The sequence below is a fragment of the Panulirus ornatus genome, chromosome 6 (assembly GCF_036320965.1).
Source record: "Panulirus ornatus isolate Po-2019 chromosome 6, ASM3632096v1, whole genome shotgun sequence".
Taxonomy (NCBI): Eukaryota; Metazoa; Arthropoda; class Malacostraca; order Decapoda; family Palinuridae; genus Panulirus; species Panulirus ornatus.
The window spans coordinates 44,183,663-44,198,930 of record NC_092229.1 but is presented as its reverse complement, the minus strand read 5'-3'; the positions used below and the strand labels follow the sequence as shown (position 1 = coordinate 44,198,930).

The window sequence follows — 15,268 nt, the reverse complement described above, 5'->3', positions numbered from 1 at the left end:
ACTCACACTCCCTCCCACCTCATTATCACCTCACCCCCCACCCCAAGCCGATCTTTCCTGATGCAGGGGTTCTGTGAGATGTGAGGTGTGTGCCGGTGGGGTAGTGTAAGGGGGTGCTGTGTTGTGTGTGTCGTGTGGTGGTAGTGTATAGGGGTGTTGTGGGGAGGGTTGTGAGGTGTGTGCTGCCGTGTGGGTTCGTGAAACGGGAGTGTTGTGAGGTGTGTGTCGAGTGGGTTCGTGAAACGGGAGTGTTGTGAGGTGTGTGTCGAGTGGGTTCGTGAAACGGGAGTGTTGTGAGGTGTGTGTCGAGTGGGTTCGTGAAACGGGAGTGTTGTGAGGTGTGTGTCGTTATGGGGGAGTGAACCGGGGTGTTGTGGAGAGGGTTGTGAGGTGTGTGTCGTTGTGGGGCAGTGTACAGGGGTGTTGTGAGGAGGGCTGTGAGGTGCGCATCGTGTGGGGTATTGGACGGGGGTGTTGTGAGGAGGGTTGTGAAGAGTGCATCGTGTGGGGTAGTGGACGAAGGTGTTGTGAGGAGGGTTGTGAGGTGCGCATCGTGTGGGGTATTGGACGAGGGTGTTGTGAGGAGGATTGTGAAGTGCGCATCGTGTGGGGTATTGGACGAGGGTGTTGTGAGGAGGGTTGTGAGGTGCGCATCGTGTGGGGTAGTGGACGAAGGTGTTGTGTGGAGTAGTGGACGAGGGTATTGTGAGGAGGGTTATGAGGTGTGTATCATGTGGGGTAGTGGACGAGGGTGTCGTGCGGAGGGTTGTGAGGTGCGTATCGTGTGGAGTAGTGGACGAGGGTGTTGTGAGAAGGGGCTAGGAGTCTTGTATGCCTCACAACACAACCATCGGTGAGGGAGTTCTGTCATAATCACATGTTGAGCCAGACTGAAGTTATTGTATTGAAAAAATGTCATCGTAAAACTAACAAATGGGTTTTCAAAATTTAAATATTTCTCTTTAGCTAAAAAAGAAAAAATTAAACGATTTTCGTTCTTTTTATGTCAAATTATCATATATATATATATATATATATATATATATATATATATATATATATATTCCTAAGGGTCCACGGGGAAAATGAAACACGATAAGTTCCCAAGTGCACTTTCGTGTGATAATCTCATCAGGGGAGACACAAGAGAGAAATATAACAGTCAGTTGATATACAACGAATATATATATATATATATATATATATATATATATATATATATATATATATATATATATATATATATATTATCACATAATACCCTCCAACAGCCAGGACTCGAACCCAGGACCTATTCTCTTTAACCCCTGAAAGTCAGGCTGCAATCCGTCTTGCAATTTTACTCGCAATTCGTCATATTTTCTTCATGGCGTCTACAGGGAGCAGCCAACAACAACAACAATTGGTTCCTGTGTTGTGTAGCTGTCACCCAGCCAAGGCGAGGACGCCCTGCAAAGAACAGATGTGGCAGCTATGCAACAAGGAAGACACGGGGGCGCCCAGCGCAGCACCTTGGGGTACTGACTGGAACCTCCGAAGACCAAGAACATACTGGTATGAGCAGAGACAACGGAGGCTCCTCCAGCTCTGGAATGAACCGTCTTCATCAACACAGAAACAACAACGGATCATTACAGTATGATATACCCTCTTCTCACACACTGGCAACCAGGTCTTTAAAAAACCTCCCCCTGCAGGACACCTAGAAGTGTAATGCTATCCTGTGTTCGTACAGGATGGGCCGAGTTCTAACAACACCAGTGATCGAACAGTGATAGTAAAAGGTAGTTCTTCCCGGGCAGGAATCACTGACCAAGGCTTGATCGACTTGAGAGAGAGAGAGAGAGAGAGAGAGAGAGAGAGAGAGAGAGAGAGAGAGAGAGAGAGAGAGAGAGAGAGAGAGAGAGAGGGCAGAGTGAGGGGGTATGTAAACAGAAAGAGAGCTTCCTCCACCGCGGGTACTATACCGCGTCCATGTCTCTGTGAACTGCTGGGTGGCGCCACTGACCCAGCCAGCCTCTGCCGCCCGGGGTATCATCCACTCCAAAAGCCTCACTTGTCACCCATCAACATGGGAGCAGAGGCTGTTACCCTGAGTGTGTGTGTGTGTGTGTGTGTGTGTGTGTGTGTGTGTGTGTGTGTGTAATTACTTATCCGTAATGGCCTATTTGTACTGTAATGAGAGGGAGTTTTACACTCGTGCAAATCCCATCCCTTGAACATTTTTTACAACAATTGTCTCATTCAATCTATTCCATTCATCCGCCACTCCTGTAATGTAACAGGACTTTCCCCAATAGTTCTAAGCAAATTTCGTGTTTAAGTTCATGTCATCTATATCATCAAGCTCATTTGAAAAACATTAAGGTTGTGATCAGGTCACCCCTCGCTCTATTCTCTTCTACGATGGGTCAATTCAAAACCTCCAACCTCTCCTCGTAACTTTGCTCTCTTAATTCCCTACCATCTTTCTTAACCTCCTCTGGACCTTCTCTATCAGTTCTTTGTGCTCCTATAAGCGAGGCGACCAAACTTCAGAAGTATATTCTCATGTAGGACGTGAGCAGCTTGCTGAACGTTTTCTTATCCATACACTTAAAATGCTGTTCTACTATCTGTCTCTTTTAACTATTCTCCAAACGTGAGGCGCTGTTGAAGAATAGGGAACATGTCATCGACCAAGTCCTTCCTGTAACACACACACATTTCTTCGGCTCATTTCCCGCTAAACAATATTCATATTGATATACCGTGGCCCATCCTCCTCACAACAGTGCATTTACTTGTGGTCAATCTCGGGTCAATTTCGTCAGTACAACTTTGGGCGTTAGTTTGAGACACCTTGAACAGTATTTCCAGTGGTCTGTCATGCGTATCTGCACACGTCTTCAGTGCGTATGGCGAAATTTCCACAGGACCATGACCCTCGTATGGGCTAAGACCCTTTGCTATTCTGTTTATGTCTTCTCTCGACACCTCAATGCTTTCTAAGACCTCCTCTCCATTCTATCTCGCCGGAGTATCGTCTGTATCGTCATGGCAAAGCTCCTTCGTTTACCGAGTCATTTCTCCGTCTCTCTTGATATTTCCTCTGCATCTGAGGCGACGGACACCCAGAGTTCCTAAGCCTTTCACCACAGAGCTCAGCTCCTTGGACACTGAACTCCATCTCCCACTACATGTTACCGCAGCAATGGGTAAACTCTGTACAGAACCCAAGAGTTTATCTCCTCTCTCAACCTCGTCGCATCTCTGCTCGTTCCACGTTCTCATCTACCACAGAATCCAACTCAGACATGATCCTTTATATATCCAACTGGTGAGCCATTTGAGATGTTAGTGATATCCACGCCAGTGTGAATGAAGACACAATGATATCCACGCCAGTGTGAATGAAGACACAATGATATCCACGCTAGTGTGAATGAAGACACAATGATATCCACGCCAGTGTGAATGAAGACACAATGATATCCACGCTAGTGTGAATGAAGACACAATGATATCCACGCCAGTGTGAATGAAGACACAATGATATCCACGCTAGTGTGAATGAAGACACAATGATATCCACGCCAGTGTGAATGAAGACACAATGATATCCACGCCAGTGTGAATGAAGACACAATGATATCCACGCCAGTGTGAATGAAGACTCAATGATATCCACGCCAGTGTGAATGAAGACACAATGATATCCACGCCAGTGTGAATGAAGACTCAATGATATCCACGCCAGTGTGAATGAAGACACAATGATATCCACGCCAGTGTGAATGAAGACACAATGATATCCACGCTAGTGTGAATGAAGACACAATGATATCCACGCCAGTGTGAATGATGACACAATGATATCCACGCCAGTGTGAATGAAGACACAATGATATCCACGCCAGTGTGAATGAAGACACAATGATATCCACGCTAGTGTGAATGAAGACACAATGATATCCACGCCAGTGTGAATGAAGACTCAATGATATCCACGCCAGTGTGAATGAAGACACAATGATATCCATGCCAGTGTGAATGAAGACACAATGATATCCACGCTAGTGTGAATGAAGACACAATGATATCCACGCCAGTGTGAATGAAGACACAATGATATCCACGCTAGTGTGAATGAAGACACAATGATATCCACGCTAGTGTGAATGAAGACACAATGATAACCACGCCAGTGTGAATGAAGACACAATGATATCCACGCTAGTGTGAATGAAGACAACACCCGGTAATGATGGTGGATCACACACTCTAGATCTCGGTGCGTTCGCTGACGAGCTGGGACAGGAAATGTTGCCCAGTACACTAAAAGTCTCCGTCTTCATGACGGTCACCGTAAGACTCTTATGAACTTCCCCTCATCTGCCTCCTTACAGCTGAAGTTCCCTCGTCATCAGTCCTTTACCATATATTAAGAGCAGCTTCGTGTACCATCTGAATGTCTTGCATTGCTCTCTTTGTATATATATATATATATATATATATATATATATATATATATATATATATATTTATATATTTATTTATTTATTATACTTTGTCGCTGTCTCCCGCGTTTGCGAGGTAGCGCAAGGAAACAGACGAAAGAAATATATATATAAATATATATATATATATATATATATATATATATATATATATTCCTATGAGTCCACGGGGAAAATGAAACGCGAAAAGTTCCCAAGTGCACTTTCGTGTAATAATCACATCATCAGGGGAGACACAAGAGAGAAATATAACAGTCAGTTGATATACATCGAAGAGACGAAGCTATATATATATATATATATATATATATATATATATATATATATATATATATATATATATATTTTTTTTTTTTTTTTTTCTTTTAAACTATTTGCCATTTCCCGCGTTGGCGAGGTAGCGTTAAGAACAGAGGACTGGGCTTTTTTTGGAATATCCTCACCTGGCCCACTCTGTTCCTTCTTTTGGAAAATTAAAAAAAAAAACGAGAGGGGAGGATTTCCAGCCCCCCGCTCCCTCCCCTTTTAGTCGCCTTCTACGACACGCAGGGAATACGTGGGAAGTATTCTTTCTCCCCTATCCCCAGGGATATATATATATATATATATATATATATATATATATATATATATATATATATATATATATATATATCTTCTGGAGTGGTAAACTTCTTTCGGGGATTATATGACATGAACACCACAACGGCCTTATGTACTACAGTTACCCACATCATCATCATGTACTGTCTGGATGGGACAGCTTCCATCATTGTCCGACACATAAGGCTGTATCCCACTTGCAAGACCACTCCTCCTCCTCGTCCTGCGTCTTCCCTTTCCCTCCTTGCTGTCATGGGAACCCACTGAACACAAGAGGTCAGGCCTTCTCTCTCTCTCTCTCTCTCTCTCTCTCTCTCTCTCTCTCTCTCTCTCTCTCTCTCTCTCTCTCTCTCCGGTAAGCTCTACTGCCACAGCTTCAACACTACATCTCAGGCACGTCTTATCTCACACACGATCCTCAAATTCCAGATCTTTGTCAGTCCTACTCCATCATCAGCATTTGTATACGTTGTTATCACATGATAACACATCAGCTTCACATTACCATCACCTGATGTTCCTAACACCTCTCTACGGTACAGGAGGGGCTGTTCCCTCCTCCTCTTGGCTCATTTGGCCTCTCCTTATCTTCGTATCATCTGTTGTTCTTCCCTCCCTCCCTTCCTCCCTCCTCCCTCTTGGTCTATCATGAGTTCCACTTTGGTTATATGTGTCTTCGCCAGCCTGACCACGTCCTGGCTAGATGACTCGAAAGCAAACGTACTGACAACTGGTCGACTCCTCCACGTTGGATCAGAACCAGCCAGTGTTTCACCTTTCTTTTACCATATGAATTGTATCGTGAGGTTCTGAAGCCTTCGGGAATGTCTCAATGAACATTCCTCCTTTCTTCCCCATTTCTTCTTCCAGCTGTAAAATAGTCGGTGATCTACGCGTGTCAAGCTCCCGGCTTACCAATCTTTCTAAATCAGGTGCCACTCACTTCATGGCTACGTCCAACAGTGTTGCTTCGCCAACCTCTGTGTCTCCGAGTTTCCCCATAATCTCCCTTTACTTGATCTAACAAGCAATGTTGCTATATACTCTGCACTTTTCTCTGAACTTTTTCATCTACCAGACCACAAATTTCCCCCCCCCAAGCGTTCTGCCTGGGTATATAATTCTTTCCACATCTTCACTACGTTTCCTATACACTTATGTCTCACTGTCTCCCCGTAAAAAAAAGTCTCGGTGCCACAGCAGTAGTCATCATACCCTGAGTCTATTGATCGACCCCAGACACTGCACACCTACTCCCGCTCCCTGCCCTGTACTGTTAGGAGTTTCTGTCGTGTGTGTGTGTGTGTGTGTGTGTGTGTGTGTGTTCTATTAACCACTCTTTGCGACCGTGTCGCATAATGTCAGTCTATCCACAAGTGAGACACGACATCACCTTACGACAACACGTCACATTCATCATGCCCAACACTGTTCACTGTGAGTGAGCCACTGTACGTAGCGACGACTGACAGGTAGATATATGCTAATCCGTTTTCTTTATTTTCAGTTTCCACACTTACGAAAAGTGTAAGTCGTACTTAAGGGTTGACGTAGACTTGTGTAGTAGACATCCAACCCGCTTCCCTTTAAGGATCAAAACTCAATTTTTGAACCCTCTTCCCACAAGCGGTCCCATGGTGTAATGGTTAGCACTTTGGACTCTGAATCCAACAATCCGAGTTCGAGTCTCGGTGGGACCTGGCGAGCGTTTTGGTCGTGGGACCTGGTGCTGATGAGGGGGGGGGACGACGGGCCGGCTGGTGAGGTAACCCTGGAGGAGGAGGAGGTGGAGGAGGAGGTGGTGGCGGTGGTGGAGGGAAGAGTGCGGGCAGACACTGTGTGGTGGCGCCTGTGCCAACTGTGTCGCACCCACGCCACTCCACCCGATACTCCCCTGGTGTCTTCCTCCTCCTCCTCCTCCTCCCTCACCAGGAGGTGGGGGAACAGGGTGTTGTGGGAGAATGTTGTGTAAGGGGCGTGTTTATAGGTGGTGTGTGTGTGTGTGTGTGTCTGTCTGTTTTATGGAGGGAGGGGTTAGAGTGTTATGAGCTGGAGGGGTAATGTTGTGAGTCGAAAAGGTTGTTAAATGTGTAGAAATGTTGTCCACGTTTTCCTGGTGAGAGAGAGAGAGAGAGAGAGAGAGAGAGAGAGAGAGAGAGAGAGAGAGAGAGAGAGAGAGAGAGAGAGAGAGACTGTAATTCTTACATTCCCAACATTTGAGTCACTTCTGACCGGAAGAGTTGGGGAAAATGTAAGCACTGGGGAAAGAAAAAAAAATACCTTGCAGGATGATTACGCCAAATGGAAATGTCATAGACAAGTCATATATCAGAATGACCGTGAGTATGTCCTACATCCCCATCACTAGGGGCACACACACACAGACACACACACACACACACACACACACACACACACACACACACACCTCTTCACAATCTGTTCGAAAGACAATGAGCAAAATCAGCTCTTCAAGAGTTCCAGCCTCGCAATCTCCTATGCCTCCACTCCTCCGGACGCGCAAAGACGAGGCAATAACTCCTTCCTTATTCCCTCCACAGCAGGCGACACACGGGGCGACCAATGCTTTTGTGCACGTTCCTGCTGCATGGCCGGGTCGAGATGACATCACATACCACGACGATGGATGTTAGGTTGACCAAGAGGATCATTCAGTACCGGAGACTGACGGGATGACGATCAAACCTCACACAATGTGAACAGTAGTGACCTGAACATGTTCTGGCAGCTCACTCCCCGCGTGTGTGTGCATGGATGAACCTCACTGGTAAACCGAGATTTTTCGAGCTCTCCAGATGACCTGAGTGACGACCCTCCCCCTGCAGAGGAAGAGGCGCTTCCCACAACACCGGACACTGGCTGGCTGGAGCCGTGGTCCAGAGGGGGTTAAAAAACCGACGAGAATCGCGCAAGGAAAGTTTGATGACTCAAGCCTGATGCTAGAGTGTGCGAAAACGGTCAGAGGTGTTCTGGTGTGGGAGGAACGACGCGCCAGAGAGAGAGAGAGAGAGAGAGAGAGAGAGAGAGAGAGAGAGAGAGAGAGAGAGAGAGAGAGAGAGAGAGAGAGAGAGAACATGGGGTGAGTGAGGAAACCTGAAGGAGATGAGACACGACAAAATCGTGTTGTGTGTATCACAACTGTCCATGTCTGCCTACGTAGGTGATGAACTTTATCGTTTATGATATTCTTACTGACTTGTGACGTGTACAGTGGGTCTCTCTCTCTCTCTCTCTCTCTCTCTCTCTCTCTCTCTCTCTCTCTCTCTCTCTCTCTCTCTCTCTTGAGGCAACCTTTACTTTGGAACTTGTCAGAGATTTATATCAAGTTATTGGGGGGTCAGGCGATACACTACGGAAATAGAAGGTGACTAGACGAAGAGTTAGTGAAGTGTGAGTTTACCATGACCTATGTATAATGTACTGGGAGATACAGTATACATTCTTTACCACAATACAACGTTTTAACTTTATGTATGTTGTCTGCATCAACTATGTCTTCATTCATCTATTCCACCCATCCACCACAATCATACTATAAGAGTAAGCCGTCAAACCATTTTTAATAAGTTTCGTGCTTAAAGGTCACTCCACACTCTTCTCTCTTCCAAGGTTGGTCAAATCTAACGTCTCGGTCCTTCCCCTGTAACTCGGTTCTCTTTAATTCTGGTGCCATCTTTGTTGCCCTCCGTTGGACCTTCTCTAGCAGCTCTTTGTGCTTCTGACACTACGGTAACCAAACTTGAGCAACATACCGCAGTTTTGGCCCTTAACGTCCGAGGTGAACAGCTTGCTGAATATTTCCTCATACAAGAACTTGAATGCAGTTCTAATATTTGCTCGCAAAAGAATTGGTCTCGTTAACTGTTCTCCTAAGATTGGAATCTGGCGAAAGGTTAGAGACAATGTTAACAACAAAGTCTTTCACACACACACACACACACACACACACACACACACACACACACACACACACACACTTTCCCATGGTGTGACATCGTCTGAACCCTTCCTCACCCGAATGGTTCTCAAGCGGTCCCATGGTGTAATGGTTAGCACTTTGGACTCTGAATCCAACAATCCGAGTTCGAGTCTCGGTGGGACCTGACTGTTTTATTTAACAAAGTTTTTTATAGAAATGCTGCGTCATACATTAGTAGATCAAACTTTATCCACTCTACACAAGAGAGAGAGAGAGAGAGAGAGAGAGAGAGAGAGAGAGAGAGAGAGAGAGAGAGAGAGAGAGAGAGAGAGAGAGAGAACATGGGGTGAGTGAGGAAACCTGAAGATGAGACACGACAAAACCGTGTTGTGTGTATCACAATTGTCCTACGTAGGTGATGAACATTATCGTGATGATATTCTTACTGACTTGCGACGTGTAAAGTGGGTCTCTCTCTCTCTCTCTCTCTCTCTCTCTCTCTCTCTCTCTCTCTCTCTCTCTCTCTCTCTCACACACACACACACACACACATACACACACACACACACACACACGTTCCTACAGCTTGCTTCCTGAAGGGTAAGACTCATACTGAGGCCTTCTGTTGCCGTCACCCAGCATTAGTACTTCACATCAACTCGGGTTAAACACTTCATCCACCAAGAATCGACCAAGTTTGGAGTCTGTCCAACGTCCCCTTGTAACCTAATGCAATCCCTCACGCTTATCACTTCCCTCATAAACCTCTGTTGTCATCTGCCAACATATTCGGGTCGGAGTCCACGCCTTCCAGCATGTCACGCACGTCCATTAATCATCATAACAAGCCCCAGGATAGTTCCCTTTTGGCACTCTGGTTATAACAACCCATTTCGAGAGGGTTCCTCTGACATGTGTCCTTTAGTTCCCTTCCACTGAGATAACCTTCTAGCCACTGGAGGAGTCTTTCCCTTATCCCTGCCTGTTGATCCAAGTTTCAAATCAGCCTTGCATTTGGTACAGTGTTAAATGCTTTCTGGCGGTCCAAATCAACTTTGCATTTGGTACAGTGTTAAATGCTTTCTGGCAGTCCAAATCAGCCTTGCATTTGATACAGTGTTAAATGCTTTCAGGCGGTCCAAATCAACCTTGCATTTAGTACAGTGTTAAATGCTTTCTGGAGGTCCAAATCAACCTTGCATTTGGTACAGTGTTAAATGCTTTCTGACAGTCCAGATACAATATCAATACTAAATCCATCAACACTGATGTATGTGACTTTCAGTTTGACTGCTTACCATCATCTAACAATCCTGACATCTATGATTGTGTGTGTGTGTGTGTGTGTGTGTGTGTGTGTGTGTGTGTGTGTGTGTGTGTCACACCCGGTTTCTATGGTAAATTCCCAACAACCATGACATTGTTCAACACTAAAATCATAACAGACACGTTAGAACAGCTGGCAGGAAATCCAATCCTAACAGTTAGCTGATTGGATGGGGAGTGTACTTCATAACGTGACGCAGTACATCTTTATCATCATATCAAGACACATTCAGTGTTCGTCAGTACTCCACATTAATGTCTATCCTTCCTCAAGATAATCTACGTTTAAATTAGTCTGTCGACCCAGCGGTCCCATGGTGTAATGGTTAGCACTTTGGACTCTGAATCCAACAATCCGAGTTCGAGTCTCGGTGGGACCTGACTGTTTTATTTAACAAAGTTTATTTTTATAGAAATGCTACGTCATACATTAGTAGATCAAACTTTATCCACTCTACACAAGAGAGAGAGAGAGAGAGAGAGAGAGAGAGAGAGAGAGAGAGAGAGAGAGAGAGAGAGAGAGAGAGAGAGAGAGAGAATCGTCATTGAACACCACTGACGTAAAGACAACATCGTTAAGCAGCACATGAAAGAAGTGTGCATCATCAGTGAACACAACGTACATATACTCGTACAGCGCATCGTTGAACATCGTAAGGAAGGAGAGGTGCCCCATTGTGTGAACCAGAGGAAATTAGAAGGAAATGTCACCGGGTACGGAGGCGGATAAACTAATAAATGAAGACACGAAGACTAACACTGATACAGGCATTATAAGATGGACAGAGAAGTAGACGATGCAAGCACGCAAGCCAACACCACCCGCTGGTGTGTGGCCCAGCCTCACCCGCTGGTGTGGTCCAGCCTCACCTGCTGGTGTGGCCCAGCCTCACCTGCTGGTGTGGTCCAGCCTCACCTGCTGGTGTGGCCCAGCCTCACCCGCTGGTGTGGTCCAGCCTCACCTGCTGGTGTGGCCCAGCTTCACCTGCTGGTGTGGCCCAGCCTCACCTGCTGGTGTGGCCCAGCCTCACCTACTGGTGTGGCCCAGCCTCACCTGCTGGTGTGGTCCAGCCTCACCTGCTGGTGTGGTCCAGCCTCACCTGCTGGTGTGGTCCAGCCTCACCTGCTGGTGTGGCCCAGCCTCACCTACTGGTGTGGCCCAGCCTCACCTACTGGTGTGGTCCATCCTCACCTGCTGGTGTGGCCCAGCCTCACTTGCTGGTGTGGTCCAGCCTCACCTGCTGGTGTGTGACCCAGCCTCACCTGCTGGTGTGGCCCAGCCTCACCTACTGGTGTGGTCCAGCCTCACCTGCTGGTGTGGCCCAGCCTCACCTCCTAGTGTGGTCCAGCCTCACCTGCTGGTGTGGCCCAGCCTCACCTGCTGGTGTGGCTCAGCCTCACCTGCTGGTGTAGCCCGGCCTCACCTGCTGGTGTGGTCCATCCTCACCTGCTGGTGTGGCCCAGCCTCACCTCCTAGTGTGGTCCAGCTTCACCTGCTCGTGTGACCCAGCCTCACCTGCTGGTGTGGCCCAGCCTCATCTGCTGGTGTGTGGCCCAGCCTCACCTGCTGGTGTGACCCAGCCTCACCTGCTGGTGTGGCCCAGCCTCACCTGCTGGTGTGTGGCCCAGCCTCACCTGCTGGTATGGCCCAGCCCCACCTGCTGGTGTGTGGCCCAGCCTCACTTGCTGGTGTGGCCCAGCCTCACCTACTGGCGTGGCCGAGCCTCACCTGCTGGTGTGGCCCAGCCTCACCTGCTGATGTCCAGCCTCACCTGCTGGTGTGGCCCAGCCTCACCTGCTGGTGTGGCCCAGCCTCACCTGCTGGTGTAGCCCGGCCTCACCTGCTGGTGTGGCCCAGCCTCACCTACTGGTGTGGTCCATCCTCACCTGCTGGTGTGGCCCAGCCTCACCTCCTAGTGTGGTCCAGCTTCACATGCTGGTGTGACCCAGCCTCACCTGCTGGTGTGGCCCAGCCTCACCTGCTGGTGTGTGGCCCAGACTCACCTGCTGGTGTGGTCCAGCCTCACCTGCTGGTGTGGCCCAGCCTCACCTGCTGGTGTGGCCCAGCCTCACCTGCTGGTGTGTGGCCCAGCCTCACCTGCTGGTGTGGCCCAGCCTCACCTGCTGGTGTGGTCCAGCCTCACCTGCTGGTGTGTGGCCCTGCCTCACCTGCTGGTGTGTGGCCCTGCCTCACCTGCTGGTGTGTGGCCCTGCCTCACCTGCTGGTGTGGCCCAGCCTCACCTGCTGGTGTGGTCCAGCCTCACCTGATGGCGTGGTCCAGCCTCACCCACTGGCGTGGCCCACTATCTGCCTCATATAACAATGCAAGACAAATGGAATACACCGATATGTACGAAAATCTACTGAAAGAACACGCGTTCAATGGCATCTATCCGCAATATCCACACGTATCTTCTATCTGTTCTAACTCCCTTGTTGTTGTGCAAGCTACGACACCACTTGTCTCTGTAGCTACACCTAGTCGCCCTCACGGGAGCACCCGGGTACACGGTGACTGATGACATGGTCACTACGAGATGTGTGTGTGTGTGTGTGTGTGTGTGTGTGTGTGTGTGTGTTACCGTCCGTCAATACCGCTGTGGTGGCTCCCCCTTCTTGAACACGACAGCGCGACGCCCCCCTCGAACACGACGGTACGACTCATGCGCATGAGGGGCTTGCCTCGTCACACCCAAAGGGGTCGTAGAACGTCGTGGTCAACGGTCGTACAACGTCGTGGTCAAGGGTCGTACAACGTCGTGGTCAACGGGCGTACAACGTCGTGATCAAGGGTCGTACAAACGTCGTGGTCAAGGGTCGTACGACGTCGTGGTCAAGGGTCGTACAACGTCGTGGTCAAGGGTCGTACAAACGTCGTGGTCAAGGGTCGTACGACGTCGTGGTCAACGGGCGTACAACGTCGTGGTCAAGGGTCGTACAACGTCGTGGTCAACGGGCGTACAACGTCGTGGTCAAGGGTCGTACAACGTCGTGGTCAAGGGTCGTACAACGTCGTGGTCAAGGGTCGTACAACGTCGTGGTCAAGGGTCGTACAACGTCGTGGTCAAGGGTCGTACAACGTCGTGGTCAAGGGTCGTACGACGTCGTGGCCAACGGTTGCACAACGTCGTGATCAAGGGTCGTACAACGTCGTGGTCAAGGGTCGTACGACGTCGTGGTCAAGGGTCGTACAACGTCGTGGTCAAGGGTCGTACAACGTCGTGGTCAAGGGTCGTACAACGTCGTGGTCAAGGGTCGTACAGTGTCAATGGTCGTTCAGTTGTGGTCAAGGTGTCTTCGGCCATCCACGTCAGTAGGCCGTGTGTGTGTGTGTGTGTGTGTGTGTGTGTGTGTGTGTGTGTGTGTGTGTGTGATCCCCGATTTGAGACAGCTGCAGGAGAGATAGAGATGTTTGTTTATGGCCGCAGATCCGGTTGGCTCCAGGTTAGGTTCTGGGAAGTCGTGGTAGGGCACCGAGAGCGGTCAGTACACACACACACACACACACCCACACACACACACACACACCACGTGAGATCCAGTCACCCGACGCAGCTTGGAAATTCCATCCGACGACTCATAGGTTCGTGGTGGGCGTTCATGGCGAGGACCTGGGGGTTTCTAAGGAAGGTTTCGTGCCTCGCTGCCAACGGTAAGGGAGGTGCGTGGTTGTTCACGTGTTCATGGCAGTAAAACCTGTCTGGATATATATATATATATATTTTTTTTTTTTATAATTCATTTTGCTTTGTCGCAGTCTCCCGCGTTAGCGAGGTAGCGCAAGGAAACAGACGAAAGAATGGCCCAACCCACCCACATACACATGTATATTCATACACGTCCAAACACGCAAATATACATACCTATACATCTCAATCTACACATATATATATATATATATATATATACACACACAAGCATATACATATATACACATGTACATAATTCATACTGACTGCCTTTATTCATTCCTATATATATATATATATACATCGTGCATGTGACACATCTGGCTGGGATCCTGACTATGTGAACTTCACCGTGTTATCTGCATCAACTCCAACAATAAACAACCCGGGCAAGCCGACGTCGGGGTCACTTTATTTTCGCTTCCCTTCGAAAAACACAGTTGCTCCCGTGCAGACGTCAGGCGGGGGCACTGCAGCTTCTCTCTCTCTCTCTCTCTCTCTCTCTCTCTATAATGCCTGAATCAACATATCTTAAAATTGTAGACACAAGGAACAGATACCCAGAGTGACTACAGGAGAGAGAGAGAGAGAGAGAGAGAGAGAGAGAGAGAGAGAGAGAGAGAGAGAGAGAGGGGGGGGGGGGGCGCCTGGGTACTTCTAAATTGGAGGAGCGTGGGAGACCCCGTCTCACGCACCCCATCGCGAAGGAACTGTCACCAAGTGCAGGACGGGCTCTGGAGGACCATCATCTCCACCTTGATATTCTCTTCTTCCTTCTTCTTATTTCCCTCCTTTCGTTCCACATGATGTCGGATTTCTTGGAGGAGAGGCAATGATGTACGGGTGGCCGGAACTTCTCAAAAATGATGTTGAAGGATTGAGGATCTGGGTCCATGACCAGCACTCATGAGCATCCTGCCTCACGCATGACCTTCCTTCTCCCGGGTCAGTCGCTCTGAGGGCTCCGTGGTCACTCACGTTGTCCGTCGTATTCGTGTGTGTGTGTGTGTGTGTGCGTGTGTGTGTGTGTGTGTTGTGTCAGATATGATGAATGCCTTCAAACCCAAAAACAAAATGGGTGATCAGTTTTGAGGACAGACGCCAGGTCCACATTCAGGAAAAAGAAACGATAAAGTTTCTTTTTTTTCGTAATGCCAGTTGAAACTGGTACTCGCATACCAAAGGTACAAATCATACCATCCCAAAATCA

General features: G+C 48.2%; 3 non-coding genes across 3 annotated transcripts; all 3 read left to right on the top strand.

The window, feature by feature from the left end:
- Positions 1-6,730: 6,730 nt before the first annotated feature.
- On the top strand, positions 6,731-6,802 carry TRNAQ-CUG (transfer RNA glutamine (anticodon CUG)). The gene has a single exon. It is a non-coding gene; the product is annotated as a tRNA-Gln (tRNA).
- Positions 6,803-9,154: 2,352 nt separating this feature from the next.
- On the top strand, positions 9,155-9,226 carry TRNAQ-CUG (transfer RNA glutamine (anticodon CUG)). Its single transcript has one exon. It is a non-coding gene; the product is annotated as a tRNA-Gln (tRNA).
- Positions 9,227-10,676: 1,450 nt separating this feature from the next.
- TRNAQ-CUG (transfer RNA glutamine (anticodon CUG)) lies at positions 10,677-10,748 on the top strand. Its single transcript has one exon. It is a non-coding gene; the product is annotated as a tRNA-Gln (tRNA).
- Positions 10,749-15,268: the final 4,520 nt, after the last annotated feature.